Raw genomic sequence first — 16,124 nt, forward strand, 5'->3', positions numbered from 1 at the left:
CAAGGATCAACATTTTGAACGGGCATTCATTTTTCAAAGTGGTTGGATGCTTTTACGGTGGTGTCATCTTGAACTTAATGCCATCAGGTTACTTTTGATTTTGTATCTGGTCATGGTGATCAGGGAGAACCTTTGGTGCTGCAGACCAGCAACAATCTCTTAAAGAAAGGAAGTGAATGGTGGTAATTCTTCATGAGGTTATACAGATTTGTAAATAGATAGGTCCAGCTGTGAAATCTGAAGTTGACCTGGGAAAATGAACCTTTCTGTATATCAGAATCAAAAGTGTGGGTGAAAAGTTCTCTATTTGAGATGCACCAAGAGGTGAAGGGTAAAAAAAAAATCGGTGGCTTAAAATTCTGTCTCTGACATATATGAAAAGATGGTGCTTGTCTTGTTGTCATTAATAAATATAAAATATTTATTTGAAAAAAAGTGCATTCCTTGCACATATAATTCTATTTAGATTTTTTCATCACTTGACCCTTTAGGTATCTAATGCTTAGCTTATATCCATCAATTAAAGAGCAAGAAATTAAATTGGCTCAGTGAAAAAAATTCTCTTCTCTTACAGAGTCACAAATGAGAAATAATCCTGGATTTTCATACAGTCAGTGTTCTGGATTTACTCTAGTATATATCTAAAATCAACATTTGGCCAGCTATCTAAAATTTGGGATTTTCAGTTTGTGTTGTGAAATAGGAATTGGTTGGCGTAGGCCTCGTTTTGCTGAGGTCATCTGGTCTTTCCACCAAAATCTACACCTGCAAACAAATTTCATTATCTTAATATCCACCATTCTTGATGGGTGACTCTCCTGCCTAACCTTGATTATCTCTGGAGAAAACAGTTAAATACAGTCTTCTGGGATTTGCTACCAAATATTTAAACATATTATTGCATTGGAAGTAGTAAATCTTTGTAATGAATTGTGAAGTGAGTTTGAGGTGCATCTTCTGGAACTAACTTTTTGCTAAACTTTATTTGAATTCAGACACTATTGGCAATGCATGTGAAAGGGCTTAAGGTCAAGGGGGTGCATAAGTAATAGAGTTCTGTGTGATCAGTCTTGGAGGTCTGAGTCTAAAAAGCATCATTAACTCAGTGTTACCTTTCAGTGCCTTTCTAAAATCTTCCATTTTAGATGAGAGGCCTGCGTGCAGAATTTAAGAGGCTTATTTTCTTACACAGAAATAATGCTGCTAAGCTGCTAGAAATCTCAGCAGCTTAATATAAATGTTCAAATAAAAAAGTTAGTATTTTAACTGTATAACCTTCAAATATAATTAATAATGAAATCCCAAGCAGGAGCCTAGGGGAAAGCATTTGGATTCTTTCTATTTGTGGAATAGGTGCAGGTCTCTAGTGTGCGGTTGAAAATAGGGGCTAAATATGAGCTGATGATTTGGAAATCACGAATGTGTGCTGCTGAATGCAGTCATGGTTGGGATGTAAAGTAGAGCACAGGAGAAAATGAAAACAGAGGGACCTGGGCCACCAACTTCACACTCAGATAAAATACCAAATTTGCGTACTAGGTGGGGATATTCAGATGCAGAGGGTTTTTTCATTTGGCCTGATAATTAAATTATGTTACCCTGCTAGTGCAGGAGGTAGTATTTTGGTTTTTTTCTTCATTCTTTTACCAGTACCACCCAAATTATTATTATGGAGCTTTAATTATAGGAAACAAAAAGCACAGTAAGAGGGTGTGTCATGGCTACCTGTATCATGAGCCTGTTAAGATTTCTAGCACAGCAAGATGCTTTTCAGAAACACTGCCTCTCGGAAAGAGGTGTTGTCAAGAGGTAATCTGCAGGTGGTGGTCATGTTCTGACTTAGGAAAGGCAAAAAGAAGCTGTTCAGGTAATGAATGGCCTTCTCCTGTGTGGTTGGAATACATGGTGCTCTTTCTGTGATTATGCTTTTCAAAAGCTGTGCACCACTTCCACACATGAAGAATGCATGGAAGGGCCTCCAGTTTTTTCTGTGATGTAGTGCCTAAACTCTGCAGTAGTATTGGGTGTAAATAGGAACTGTGGGATTATGTGGCAGAATTTTGGCCTTAATAATGAAATAAGCAGAGAGGAAAACTGTCTGCAGATACTTCAGTCATAAAGAATGTCCACACAGTACTCTTCCAGAGTGCAAGCAGAAAAGGCAAAAGCCCTGAAAAGCACTGTTATTTCTTTTTAGTTTTCTGTCTGTTTAAGCAGCTTGAAGGACAGCTTGAAGGCTGTAGGTTTGATTAAGGTATAAATACGTTGTCAAGTTGGGGATTGCTACATTAAAATCCTTGGAGTCACATGACTGGGAAAGAAAAGAAAAGAAATATGCGAGTGGAAACGAAAGTTCGTTGTACACAGTAGTCAGCATTCACACATCGCTGTCACGGTGTGTGACCTGAGCTACTGCAGCTATTTCCTATGTAGGTATCAGTTGCCATTTTACTGACAGCTTCTGGAAAAGTGATGGTATTGGCTAATGGAGCAATCAAACTGCTTGTCAGAGGAAAAAAAAATATTTTTAGACTTGTCTTTTATAACAACACTCTGAAATGGTTGATGATGCCTAAAAGAGACAACATAGAAGTCAAACTGTTACTTTACATTCCTGTTTTTCAAACAGAAAAAAGCAAAAATCTCATAGAATGTGGAAAGGACAGTGCAGATTGACTCCCAGACTACTCTTCTAGACCCCTACCCCAAGCACAATGGCTGCCAGCACTGCATTTCTGTCCTGAGACCACGTTCTGTCTCGCAGACCATGTTGTGTTGTACCCTATCCATTCTTGCTTCATCATTCTTCCTCCACTGCTCGGCAGCAACTACTCTTTTGCTGCAAGAGCTGTAGCCTAGGTTTTTCTGACTGTCTGTGACCTTTGTAGGAGAATCTCTCTTCTATGCTGTCTTTTCCTTTGGAAAAATTATTTGCTGACTGAAGTACTTGTCTATATCCAGCCCATTGCTTACCAATTCATGAATGCTTTCAGATTAGGCTGAATCCTTCTCCTATCTCAAGCAATTGAAGGGTGTACTAATGAGTGGCTGTTTAGCGACTTCAGATGGTTTATGTAGTCTTGAAATCTTTTATTTAACCTTTCACATGTGATAATCACGTCTGAATGTGCCTTGTGCCATTAACACAGCTACATGATTTTTGAAGCCAGAAGCAGACTGGTTTGAAGTTGCAGAAAGAGAAATAATGTAGAAACTAACTTTTCCCCTTACTTTGGAATCAGAAAGATATTCTGGGCAGCTTAAGATATTCGTAGATAAAGCTATCCAAAATATTAGCAGATTCCTCTAGTAACATATTTGTTATGCATAATGATGCTTCTTGGTGATACATAGTCTTTGTTCTATCTCAAGAAGTTAATGAGAAGGCTATTTCTCACAGGGTTCATTTTTATCAGGACTCCTGAAGGTCATAGAGGAGAAGAATAAACTTCCAGTAATTTTCAAGAAACAACTAATTGTTTCAGTGAGCACTGGAATCTAGATTTTCTACAGATTAGTGTTATGATTGATTGACTTCTTGACTAAGAAGGTATGACCTCTCACTGAAGTATTTTCCTGGGTTTTGAGATGTTTATAAATCCAATTCTGTGGTGCTAAGTTAAGGTATGAACTTGTACTGTTGGTTCTGTCGGGGGGGGGATTACTAGTGTCTCCCTCTACCCCTGCCTTTTTTCTTTTTCAATTAAGCTTATAGGAATCAGCCTTTTTGTTCGGGGTGATAACCCTCTAGCAAATTTGGTTGAAATTGGTAAATTTAGAGTATTAGTGAGAGGATGTATTGAGACAGTACAATTCTAGCCTTAACAAGACCAAGAAAAAAACCTGGTATCCAGAGATATCCTTAGTTATTCCAGGCTTAACCAATGATTTGCTCTATGACCTTTGGAAAACCACTTGTCTCTTTATGCAGTAAGAAAATATCGATTGATTGAATTGATCTCTGCGTGGGATGAGGGTAATTTTCAGATTCCTGATTGAGAATCTCAGGGTTCTTTATTGCCGAATACTGAGAAGGTGGCAGGTGATGGTAAACAGGCTGTCAATATTTTCTTAAGATATGCTGGCATACGACTTGATAATGATTCATATTTAACGATTTGAGCAGGTTCTGCTGATTGAATAATGCAGGTGAAAACGTTTTTCTGATTTGAGGACAGTATGGGTATGGACTGTGCAGCTTGAAGAGAGGAGACCTGAGAGCATTTACAAATTTGAGGGGTTTACCTGAACATTATTTTACCACTAACAAAATAATCTCCTGAAAATGAGGAGAGTCTTGTTTAACTCTTCAGGTACTATCTGTGACTTACTGATAATTGAAACTTGCTTCTCTTACGAGAAACAGATTACACGGGTTTACTTGGGTGGGTTTTTTTGGTCATACACTGGCAAATTTGTGAAAAGTAAAGCATCAGGACTTCCTTTCACCTGTCTGTAATGTATGCTAGAGCCACTCCCTTCTTTTTGTATTTGGTGATGTAATGCAACATGTGAGCCGTGCAATGAGAAGCTGCGTATCAGCATCAGTTACAAATAACAAATTTGGAAGACTGGGAAATCAAGCCAGCTTAAAACTTGACAGTAAACCTTTACTGGGCTGGTATTGATTAACAATACATATAGCAAATAGTTCTTAATCACTATTAGTTCTTTTCGCTGCATATTCAAACAGTAGGTTCTTAACAATCCCATATTTTTCCAAGTATTGCTTAAGAACTTGCACCAAGAAACTTAACAAACAGTATTTTGATCACCCAAAAGAATAAAAATCACTCTGTTTCTTGCTCCGAATTTATTATTAATCATCCAGTGTTCTGCACCTACTAAACCAGAAGTTGTCCACAACACCTGTCAATAAAATAGTATTGTACCGTTCAAACTGCATAGGGAAGGTATAACAGAAAAGAAAAATAAGGATTTTTTTTTTTAAAGAAGGAAACTATGACAGCATTGTACTTGTAACCTGAACTATGTGAATTTTAAGTTGTCTTTTATAAGCCATATCTGATAAAATGAAAACATGAAATTTGCATAAAACATGAATGACAAAATTGGGGATTGGTACAAATCATGTCCCTCAGAGATGCACACAAGGTTATGAAAAGAAAAGAACACCAGCATTTCTTTTATATATGTATCTCTCTCTCTCTCTCTGTGTATAAACAAAAACTTCCAAAGCAAAAGTGCAGAAGTTGCTTTTCACTGTCCTTCCTCGCCCATCACTACTTTGCTTAGTCCTGTCAGCTTCTTTTTTACAGAAAAAGGCACAAATTTCAATTTTTTGAGTTGCAAACTGTCTTTAAAGATCCCTCCTACTTTAATATTTCTAGCTTCTGGCTTTCAAACAATTACCATTTTACCTAAAAGGGCAATGTGTTTACAGATTGTATGTGAAATCACTTTCAAGAGTAATGTGTTTCCTGAACATTTCTATTTTTAGCACAGTGATAGCTCAAAGCTAAGAACCCTTCCTAATTGGAACTGTACTTGCGGGAACTTAAAGATAGGGTTCTTTATTTTTTCCTGATATGGACACATCTTGTTGTGGGTTACATCCTAGGAAATGAGAGACAATCCTCTTATTCATAGATGTGAGGCTTCTCTCCCCTCTGCATTGGTTTGTGTAGTTTTCTATTCAAGAACTAACTGAGGTTGCTTCCAGTGCAAATCTTGAATGTACTTTTAGCTAATTTTGTTGGGAGGTTGTTGGTTTTTATGTGAGAGGACAGGGTGGTGGTGGTCAAATTGTTTTCAAATGAAGTTTAGCAACTGCAAAAAAGGTGAGCCAGAGCAATGTGACTGAAGAGTTTTCTGCAGGCCAGAAGCAATACCAATGGTACGTGGACTGCTGTGCGGCTTTAAGAGAAATGGTGGTAATGGATGACTTCAGAAGTCCTACAAATAAAAAGTGGTCTGGAACATTTCATTAGCGTTTTTAAGAACAATTAGGGGATGCAGATTGAATGTGCTAATATGTTTAAGTGGCCTTGGTACCACCTTATTTAACACAGTGGAATTTTCTGCAGTCTGTAGGGTTAGGAAATAATTCTGTAGGCATTTTCCGTGCAGGACTTTCTCCTTTTGGACTTAATGTGGCTTAGAATTAAGAAAAAAACCCAACTTTTCTCCTGTAATTCACCAGGGGAAGCATTTTTACATACATTAGAGATATATTTTTTTGTCTTTGTGAACTGGCTATTTTTTCTTAGTTCAGACTTCAACTCAATGAGGACAGAAAGGAGATCACAGACTACATAAAACCCTAGGCTGGTTTGAGTTACAGCTCAGGAGATGGAAAGTTTTTTTCTTGGCCAAATACGAGGCTCAGTCATTTAGAAAATAGAAAGGCATTAATGTCGTAGGATGTTGTTAAAGAGTAAAAACTTAAGCTAAAAGAGAGAAATGTATGAGGGAGAGAGTTTTATGTCAGATGGCTACAGCAGAAGATCTGGCAGCTGGACTTCATAGTTCTGCTCCAGCATCTCTGGATCTGCTGGGGTAATAACGTAGTTGTTGGCATCCCTGTGTCTCTTAATGGAAAAGAAATTGTGTTTCTAAATAATTCTGAGATTCAAGGAGGAAAGGCTGAATATGTTTGGAAATTTCAGCCCAGTTACTGCACCAACTGATTATAGGGACAGTTGACTATATGTAATTGAAAGCAAACCTTCATTCAATTGACATTAAATAATATGGTGTTTTGTGTCATAGGCTCTATTAGTACACACAGATGCATAATGAGAATTTATAGGTACATATAAATCCTAGAATAATATTCTTTTTATTGTAAACTACTGCCCTAAAGTTCAGCTTCTTATTGTATTTCATTCTGTTGCTTGCATACATCAGAATAAACAGGCAACAGTCTTAAAAAAGGTAGCCACAGAGTGGAATAGCAGTTGGTGTTTTGTATCCTGGCAGGCTCAGTGTATTTTGCAAGTGCCTTTACTGTGGAAGATACAGGTTCAAGTTTTGTTCCTTATGTATTACTTAGGTGGGAGAGGGTGGGGGGGTGGCAAAGCATGAGATGGTGCTGTCCTGCATTATTTCAAAAGGAGTTCCTCAGCGCATGCAAAGAAACTAAGCAGTTCCTCCATGATAGACCCACTTCCTTTTTGTAGTTATTTATTGAGAAAATACTTGGAGAGTGCTGAGATCTTCCATGCAAATTAGAGGCAGGTTCATCTTTGGTAAATTTTGTAAATGTAAATGCATCTCAGTTACGACAACAATAGTCCTGAAGGATCTCTCCTTTTAATTCTTTCAAGGTATATTAAAGAAATAAAAAGTTTAGTTGTATAATATGTAAATGACCCTTTTTATTTATGAATATTATTATATTGTCTCAGCATTTGGGGCTGAAATATTTTTCTGGGCTTAGTTGCAACATAAAGGCATTAGATCAAGAATGTTCTAAGATTCAGATTGGCTGGTATTTGCTTATATCACCATGAATGAATGTTACCAGTTTTAAAATGCTTTTTTGTTGTTCAGGAAATTTTAAAACAGCTTTGATTTCAAACATGAAACTTGGCAAGTGACTAGTCCATAATGTGTTCTAATCACTTCTGGTATTTTGGAAAAGACTTGAAAAAGATTGAAGTTGTTATTTTATTAAAAATTTAGTTACCACTAGCATATCTGAACTTCTCTTCTTCTTTATGTGGAATGTAATTAACATATGGTCTTGTAGTGTTTTGCCCAGTGTTAGTTGTTAACAGGGTGGAACTTAATGTTATATTTTTCTGTATACAATTTTTTGTTACAATTTTTTTTACTGCTAAAAAATGATATATCAGTTTCAATTCTGTAGTTTGGTTGACCACCAAGAGAATACATTTATCTCTTTGTTTAAACACAGATTACGGAACAGGTTGAATACTCAACCTCATTTTTCTAATAACAACATTTTATTGTATTTTAGGGATGTTTTATTTTTTGTAGTGCAAATGGAGACAGAGTGAATTTTATCTTGGAACTTCAAACAATTCAATCATTGCAGAAACCCTGCAAGTCTAAGCTCATACCTAGCGTGTACTCTTCATCTTAAGTACTTGAAACAGAGGTAAATTGTGCACAGATTTAAGTGTGTACACTCCATAGCTCAAGGTCCTGGAATAACTGCAAATATAATTTGTATTGGACCAGGGCAGCAGGATGCTGAGGTCTCTGAATCCAGATTTTAAACTTATCTAGTCATTATGCTGTTGCTTTATTATACAGACTTTGCAGGATGTGGCTGGCAACATAGAAAGCTGTTTCTTGTTTTTACTAATATTGAAAGTAAATGGAAGGTTTTTTTCTTATTTTTTTTCTAAATATTATTTCCTGTCCTGACACAGTGATCAGTTAGAATCATTGCTGATATATTCTTTTTTTTTCCCTGCATTGTTTCTCAGGAATAAAATTACAATAGAGCTTTACCAAATCATAATGCAGGCACTGAACTTCCCTGGACTTTTATATAGTTCCATCTGAGTTTGAATTTCACTTCTTGTGAATTAAACAAGAATTACATATATGGACTTTATTGGGGAATATTTGAGAGTTTACATTGGTGTTACATTAAAAGTTTAAGCATCAGATTTACAGTTAAGTCCAAAGGTCTCAAAACCCTCTGGTATTAAATTTGTAAAGATTTCTGAGATGAATGAAATTGGAGGGAGTTGGTAGCATTGTCCCTGTAATATTGAATCTCAATAGCCTGTACAATAAGATATTGTTCAGTATCCTCGTTGGGCCTTGAGTTTAATATGGGAGTTACATAAACTGAAATAATGTGAAACTTCTGGCCATGGTTAGTGCATGACATTGTGCAAGATGATGTTGGTTTTGGGCTTCAGGTTAATGGCCTTCTGGCAAAAGAATAAGTAATGTGCCAAAGTAAAAGACTGCATTGATTTGTGCTTCTGCACATGGTGGGATAAAATCTGTCCATGTGTAATTTCTAGGAGTCCTAGTACCACCTGAGATGCACCTGCTTATATGAAGTCCAAACTTATCCTGTAGACTTTGCTTTTTTTAAAATTTTATTTATTATTGAAAGGCTTTACACATCAAAATCCCAACTTTCTCCCAAGGTCCTTGGCAGACCTGTAGAGATAAGGCATCTGCTTCGGTTAGCGTAACAGTGCTGGACTTACAGTCCATCTAAAGTGTATCAAGGCCACACTTACACTTGCTGCTCCAGAGACCTGAAGTGGGTATTGCTGCCTCTCATTCATTCCACTTCTCTGGCATCAATTAGAACTCCACATTCATGTCTCTGTGCTGATTGCACTTCCCCCATTGTCTCTTTCTCCTGTGAGGTGAGTATCACACCTTCATTGTAGTCCCTTCTCTCTCTGCAGTGAAGAAGGGAAAATGGAAGCTTTGCCGTGTAAACAAGGTGGATTCTCCCAGTGAAGGCAGAGGGAAGGAGGTGCTTGTCAGGGAGATAGGGTCAGGCTGCTACATGAAGGTAGAAGTAGTATTGTAGATCCTGGGAGAAGATCAAAGGTCTCAAAAACATAGATGACAGATTTCATAGGCAATGGAGATGAGTTACCAGGCACAGTCTCCTGATGTCAGATAGCAAGGCGATGACCATTAGTGATAAGTCAAGAGTAAAAGTTGTGACAACTTTCTGAAATTTCTTACTCTTCCAGAGTACGTTGCCTTTCATCCAAGATCTTGCCCTTTCATAGATAAGGGTCAGACTGACTTTCCTTGGGGCAGATCTGTGAAGGAAGTGGAGAGGTAGTACCCGTTAAACTTGGAGTGTTACATGTACGGAGTGTGTCTGTGGAGATAACTCAATGTCACCTCCTGTACCAGAAATCAGTAACAAAAAGGCTTTAACTATGCAGGGCAGTGGAAATTCGGGAGCTACAACTAAAGGAGGACCTCGTTTCCAAAGAAGAATCGAAGGATGTTATGTGTGATTACTTAAAACTTCAAAATCTTAATCATTAGAACTAATATCCTTGCTCTAAGAAAGTAAGCCAGATGATTGTCCCTTACCACAATGACTGCAATTTGTTATTTTACTTTGCTTTGCAAGGGAGCCAATTTCACAACTAGACCATAACAGTGCAGAGTACCATGACGAAGTCAAACCAGTACAGTGAAAACCTTATTTCTGAGTTCAAAACAAAATTCTCTATTGGTTTTCAATAATGATTTTGCATTTTAAGATATATTAAATACCACATTGTTCTGGGTCATGCACATCTGCATTATTTGTATCTTACAATATTGATACCTTTCATGTTTCATACATTAATTTTTTTTTGAATCATCAGTTTTGGATGCTGTCAATATTTACCTTCACTTTCTCATCCCTAATGAATCTGTTTAGTGATAATCCTAACACCTACTGCTCGACATCAGAGTAGATTCTTCTTTCTATTCTTATCTAATACCATTGATTAATAACTCATTTCTTCCTATCTGTCAGACAGTTTTTATCCACCTTATTGTAATATAGTATCCAGACCATAATTCTCTAGTGCCTCTATGAGCTTCCTGTGTGGTACTGTGTGAAAGGCCTTGCTAAAATCCAAACAAATTATATCCACCACATTACCTTTATCTGCCCAGTTTGTCACCGCATTGAAATACCCATCACAATGAAGCACTTATTGATGTAAGTTTCTGTGTTAAACCAGAATAAATGTAAAGGTTCTGCTGTGATTACATGATAGAGCCTGCTTCTTAACAGGTATTATCATTTTATGTGCTAAAGATAATATGAGCCATGGGAGATGATACCATTTAGCAGGAGCAGGGAGGCTGTGAAGATCAAAGCATTACGAACCTTGAAAAGAACTAGGAGAAGCTTATATGCTACAATAGCTTGTAAAGGGCATAAGTGAAGTCTTCAAGCTTTATTCCAAGAGATACTCAGAGAATATCAGCTTCAGAGCTGCTTCACAAAAAAAAATGCATCTTTAGAGAAAGAATTGTTTGGGCAAGGCCTCATGAAAGCTGCATGCTGTCACTGTTCCTGTTCCTTGGGAACATAAACAGGATCTAGGGACAGCTTGTGCAAGAAAACAGTTGGAATAAGGAATATCGTGGTTTTCAGCAGCCAACTTGATTACCATCATCGCCCCTGCGTAGGAGGAAAGCTTCAAGAGGTATTTAGAAGGATGCTGGGTCCCACCTGATTATAGAACTATCCATTAAACTGCACTTTAGGAGTTCAGGTCAGATCTTAAGTACAGTTATAGAGACTGACTCTTCTTTGGGTTGAGAAGTTCAGCTTCTCATCTGCTTTCACAGCTGGGCTTCTCAAGTGCTTGTTGCTTACTCTGTTAGCAGTAGGAATAAATGAGAGGGGTGGACTGTGCTATTAGGGGATCCAACACATCTAACAAGTTTGAGGGCCCTTGTGTTGAAATTGCATCCAATACCTGTTTCAAAGTGACCATTAGGGTGGATTATGCATGGTGTCTTTTATTCAGTTGAGTGTCTCTAACTTTCTGAAACTTAGATTTCAAGGAGTGTTAGTCTTTGCCCAAAGGTAGATTTTTTTCATACTTGAACAAAAATAGTTCAAATACTGTTGGGGAATGTGTGTGAAATGTAGCCAAAAGTACACCTTTTTCATGATTAAAATGTTTTTCTAGCTGAAACAGCCATGGTTTGGAAATTAAAATTTGTGATGGGTACAGTCTTCACTAGGAAAGTAAGCTCAAAAGATGAATGCCATAAGGAAGACAAATTCTCTGTGGGCGCTCATCTTTGCAGTGAACTAGTAACAGATGGAGACTTACCATTTTGACAAAGAAACCTTTAGTCTCCTGTTGTCCGTTCCTGCAGTGGAAGGAGCCCTTGATCCCAGCACAATGCTGTAGGTTGTCCTCTGCTCCCGTTCTACTGAATCACAAAAAACCTCAGGTTTCTGCCATCAGCTGCCCCGTGGCTCTGGTCCACAGTGCTAGAGTGTTACAAATAAGCCCAGATCAACACTGCTATACCATACAAATAGCTGTGAGTTTGAAGGCAGAATTAGAAATTACCAAAATTCCTGCATATTTTTAGAAAATGTATGAAGGTCTCCAATTCAGGAAAGCTTTTCGGAAGGATTTTTTCAAGCACTGGCATTACTTAATTCTTTTTTTTTCCCCTCTTTTTTTTGTTCTCTCCCCTCAAGACAAGAGACTGAAAACAAAATAAAGCTGTTTATGGAGAACTAATACCAACTACAGTGCATTCATCTTAAAAAATCAGTAGCGTAATGTTATATCTATGGTAATAAGATTTATTCTTTTGCATTACTGATAAACCTGGACAGAGCATTGTGCTGGTGTGTCTATGGTTCCAATTTCAAAGTTTGCTTATTTGTTGTTAGATGAGGAGTCCATAAAAGATTGACATTCCTTTTTCATTTCCGTGATGCAATTAGTCCATAGCCTTGCTTATGTTTTCAAACCTAAAATGTCAGAAGATAATCTGGGCCATATTCTAAGTAATCATTTAGATTCTGAAGTTGGAATGAGGTCCCATGTCTGGCCCATGAGCAGTTTTGAAAATTCTCTTCAAGGTCTTGGGTTGGTTTTTTGTTTGTGTATGTCTGTTTGTCATCCAGTGCCCTCTCCTTCCCCCTTTTCCTGTTGCTGAAGATGACTTTCTGAATATTATCAATGGGGTTTTTTCTTGAGTCAGGACATCTGTATTTTACCTTCTCTGAGTAGTTATGTGTGGCAGTTGGTTCATCATTGATTTTCAGTTCCAGAAGTGAACTTGAGAAAGATCAATTGACTGATGCTGTAACTTCTATATGTAGAAAATTCTAAATATATCAATAAGTGTTGTACTATATTCTCTCCTAGCCTTCCCTGTCCTCATAATTAATCAGCTATATGGGATTCTTAATAACCTGCTCCATCTGACTTAAGGTATTCAAAGAAAATCAAAACCTCGCAGATATGGAACTTCCTTTTTGCTAAGAGTTTGCAGAAAGCCAACATCTTCTGAAATGTTTCCCAACAACAAATTATACTTTTTTTTTTTTTGTTCTCTTTAATTTTTAGATGGAATGAATGTGGTTCTTATGAAAGTGGGGAACTAGACCATAAACATGAGTCAGGCAGAGTCAGGAGCCCTTGTAAGTCATGGAATATTGTTAATGAACTTCAGTCGTACAGTCGGTAGCTTTCCTCTCACAGTTTTCAGTCTCTGCATAAGCTTTATGGCAATCAGAAATCATGAGAAAGCAAAGCGTGTTTACCTTCTCATATTTGTTTTTAAAGCCTTTCCTAAGAGCTAACACTTGCTCTGCTGTTAACACTTTACTCATGTGCCTCATTCCTGACCTGCCATACTCTTCATTCTTGCAATTCCAGCTCTTGGACCTCCCTCAAGTAGAAGTTCATTGCCCATTCTTGAGCCATGTATCTTGCTTTCTGTGAGGGACTTAGGGCACTTCTTTCAGTCAACAATCATGATCTCCTGCCCCACAGATGTTAAGCCTCATCACCTGTGCACAGGAATGCAGGTCTTCTGCTTAAGAATCTACCTCTGTTTCTACCTCTCACTCATACAGGTGAAGTCACAGGTTTCTGAGTTTGTAAAAGGAAGATACTGCTAAAGTGGCAATGATAGGTATTCTGAGTTTCACGAGGTTTTCTCTGGGTTTAACATTAATTTGTAGCTAAAATGGCTCTTTAAGATGCTCGGGCTGTGTTTGTTGTATGTCAGGTGCTCTGTTAACTATGGTTATTTAATTGCAAGTTTTTCAAGATGGCACTGAACATGCTCTCATAAAGAACTGTTTCCCAGACTGTGTTCCTTTTAGCGGAAGGATCGTGGCGTGTGCTGGTTGTGCCTGCCTGGAGGAGAGGGATGGCTTTATCTGCAGGAACTATGCCCTCGTGTTTAACTTACAGAGTAACACTAAATGTTGCATTCCCTCCTTTCCCTTTCCAATCCAAGAAATATACACTGAAGAGTTGTCAGGATGGTGCCCAGCATGGGAAGGAGGTGCTATACCTTTTTGCTTTGATAGGAGAGGGCCATGTTTCCTCATTCTCTACAAGAATTTGGACAAAATTCGCAGTGGTGAAGTCCATGCACCAATTTATTCCTATTTAGGTCATTGGAATAGGGCTTCAGTGGTGCAGTCTGTATGCTGGCTCTCTACACAGGGATACATTTCACCCTCAGTGAATGCTCTTTGTTTTCTCAGTTGAGGTCAGTTTTTCATTGCATTCATTAAAAGAAATAGCTTTGGATTGTAAATACTGCTGCCCCTCTCCTTCCCTGCCAGCATTACAGTCCTGAAGATGTTATAAAAGGGGTAAATTTGGAAAGGGAAGGAAGAGAAAGAATTGGAAGTTCAAAGGCTGAAGCTGTTATCACTTATATGGCAGTTGTGCTCTTGCCTGCTTCTGATGGACTTTCCAGTTTTCTTGCCTGGGTTTCTCCCTTGTTTCTCAGTCTATCTGACTACATGCCAGTCAGGAGAAAGAAGGAAAGTTGCTTGATATAATGTTGTCTAAAGGATGAAGAACATGTTTCTCAAATGCTTCCTTCAGGAAAATTTCATCCAAGCCTACAAAGGTTATCTTGTGGCATCATCCTACTGCCTGTGTTGGGGGCTCTTGTTCCATCATTCAAATGCTCAAGAATTGTTTCTGGTTCTTGCTGTGCTGTCCTGTTCTGTACTCTCTGCTTTGTCTCCTGATCTTCAATACCTCTGATCTTGATGGAGTGGGAAGTTAAACCCACAAATAAGTTCGTGAGCTCGTTCTTGTTTGTGGTATACATGTGTGTATGAACATGTTTGTGTGACAGTATATTGTCTGATACAGTGCATTTCGTTTTAAACAACTGTGGGGATGGATTGAGAAGGCTCGTATAATTCTGCAGTCTGAAGAACTGGATTTTTACTTATGGGAGAATAAAGCAAAATTTCACTTAGGAATTGGTCCCAGCCTGTGGGACATTCAAAATCAGTATTAGATTCACATCCAGGATTTATTTGCTGATCTCTGTCAGTGTGCTGATGGTGAAGAGAATAGCTTGGACTTTGAATGAGATAAATTAGGCAAGTTCTGCTGTCACCTTTTAAAAATAAAATTTAATCAAGTTTTGATTTGTTTCTTTAAGGAGTCACTGATACATTGTATGTGTCTGTGTATATTGCTGTATGGTTTGTTATTATGAGGCTGAATCCTGACAACTTATTGCAAAAATGTTTGAATTTATTATTAATATTTTTTTGTTTTCTCATTTCTCCTGGTTTTGGAGCTTTTATAATTAGATATAATTAAAACCACAGGTTTTAAACTCCAGTCTAACATTTAAACTCATATTTATGGTGCAACCCCTGGAGTTTTATTGTCATTCCAACTATTCCAACTGCATTTTGAAAAAAAAAATATATATTTTTTTTGCATCTGTTCAAATACTATGTCTACAGCTACCACTTCTTAATCATCTGTTTTGCACAGTAACGTGACATTTATTTTACATGATAAAAAAACTGTGCAGTTTTACAGATGAGCTATTTTGTATCCCTTAACAAAAGGTTGCAAGGGACCTTTTGCCTTGTACACTTTAAAACAGCTTTCCTCTTTTTGAACTTGTCTTTCTCTGCTCCCCCATGCAACAGTCTAAAAGTGCTACATGCTGTAGAACGAATTTTTAAAAATGTTGTTGGCTGGCATTATGTAAAACCATATTTTCCCTTTTGGTGCGTATGTTCTGGTCCTAGCAATGTCCTTGTTTTGCTGAAATTAACATTTTTCTCCTCACAGTCGTTGGTATGTGATGGTGTTTTTCTGTCTTCTTTAATTGTGATGCTTTTTTTTTTTAATTTTTTTTTTTAATTAGTATAAGGTTGATTGTTAAAATTAAGTGGCAGAAGGCTTCTTTCCAAGTTATTCCGAGATCTTTTGCTGAAGAAATATATTTTGCTACTCTCAATTGCCTTTTTCCCCTTCTTCTTTCATTGCAAACTACTCTGGGAAGAGCTTCTTTTAACAAAAAAAAAAAGGCTACGCTTGACTGATAATGCATTGCTTTGGATGGTGAAACATTATGAAAGTTTAATTTTTAATTAAATCTGAAATACCAATTATAACTGAAAGAGATTTTAACCTGTTTCTTTTCAG

At 37.5% G+C, this 16,124-nt stretch overlaps 1 protein-coding gene across 15 annotated transcripts in view; it reads left to right on the plus strand.

The window, feature by feature from the left end:
* Positions 1–16,124, plus strand: part of ZBTB20 (zinc finger and BTB domain containing 20) — a 475,348-nt gene that overhangs the window by 118,739 nt on the left and 340,485 nt on the right. The gene's annotated exons all lie outside the window — the stretch shown is intronic.

This window comes from Manacus candei, unplaced genomic scaffold (genome assembly GCF_025592945.1).
Source record: "Manacus candei isolate 608988 ecotype Guabito, Panama unplaced genomic scaffold, ASM2559294v1 h1tg000014l, whole genome shotgun sequence".
In the NCBI taxonomy this organism is placed as follows: Eukaryota; Metazoa; Chordata; class Aves; order Passeriformes; family Pipridae; genus Manacus; species Manacus candei.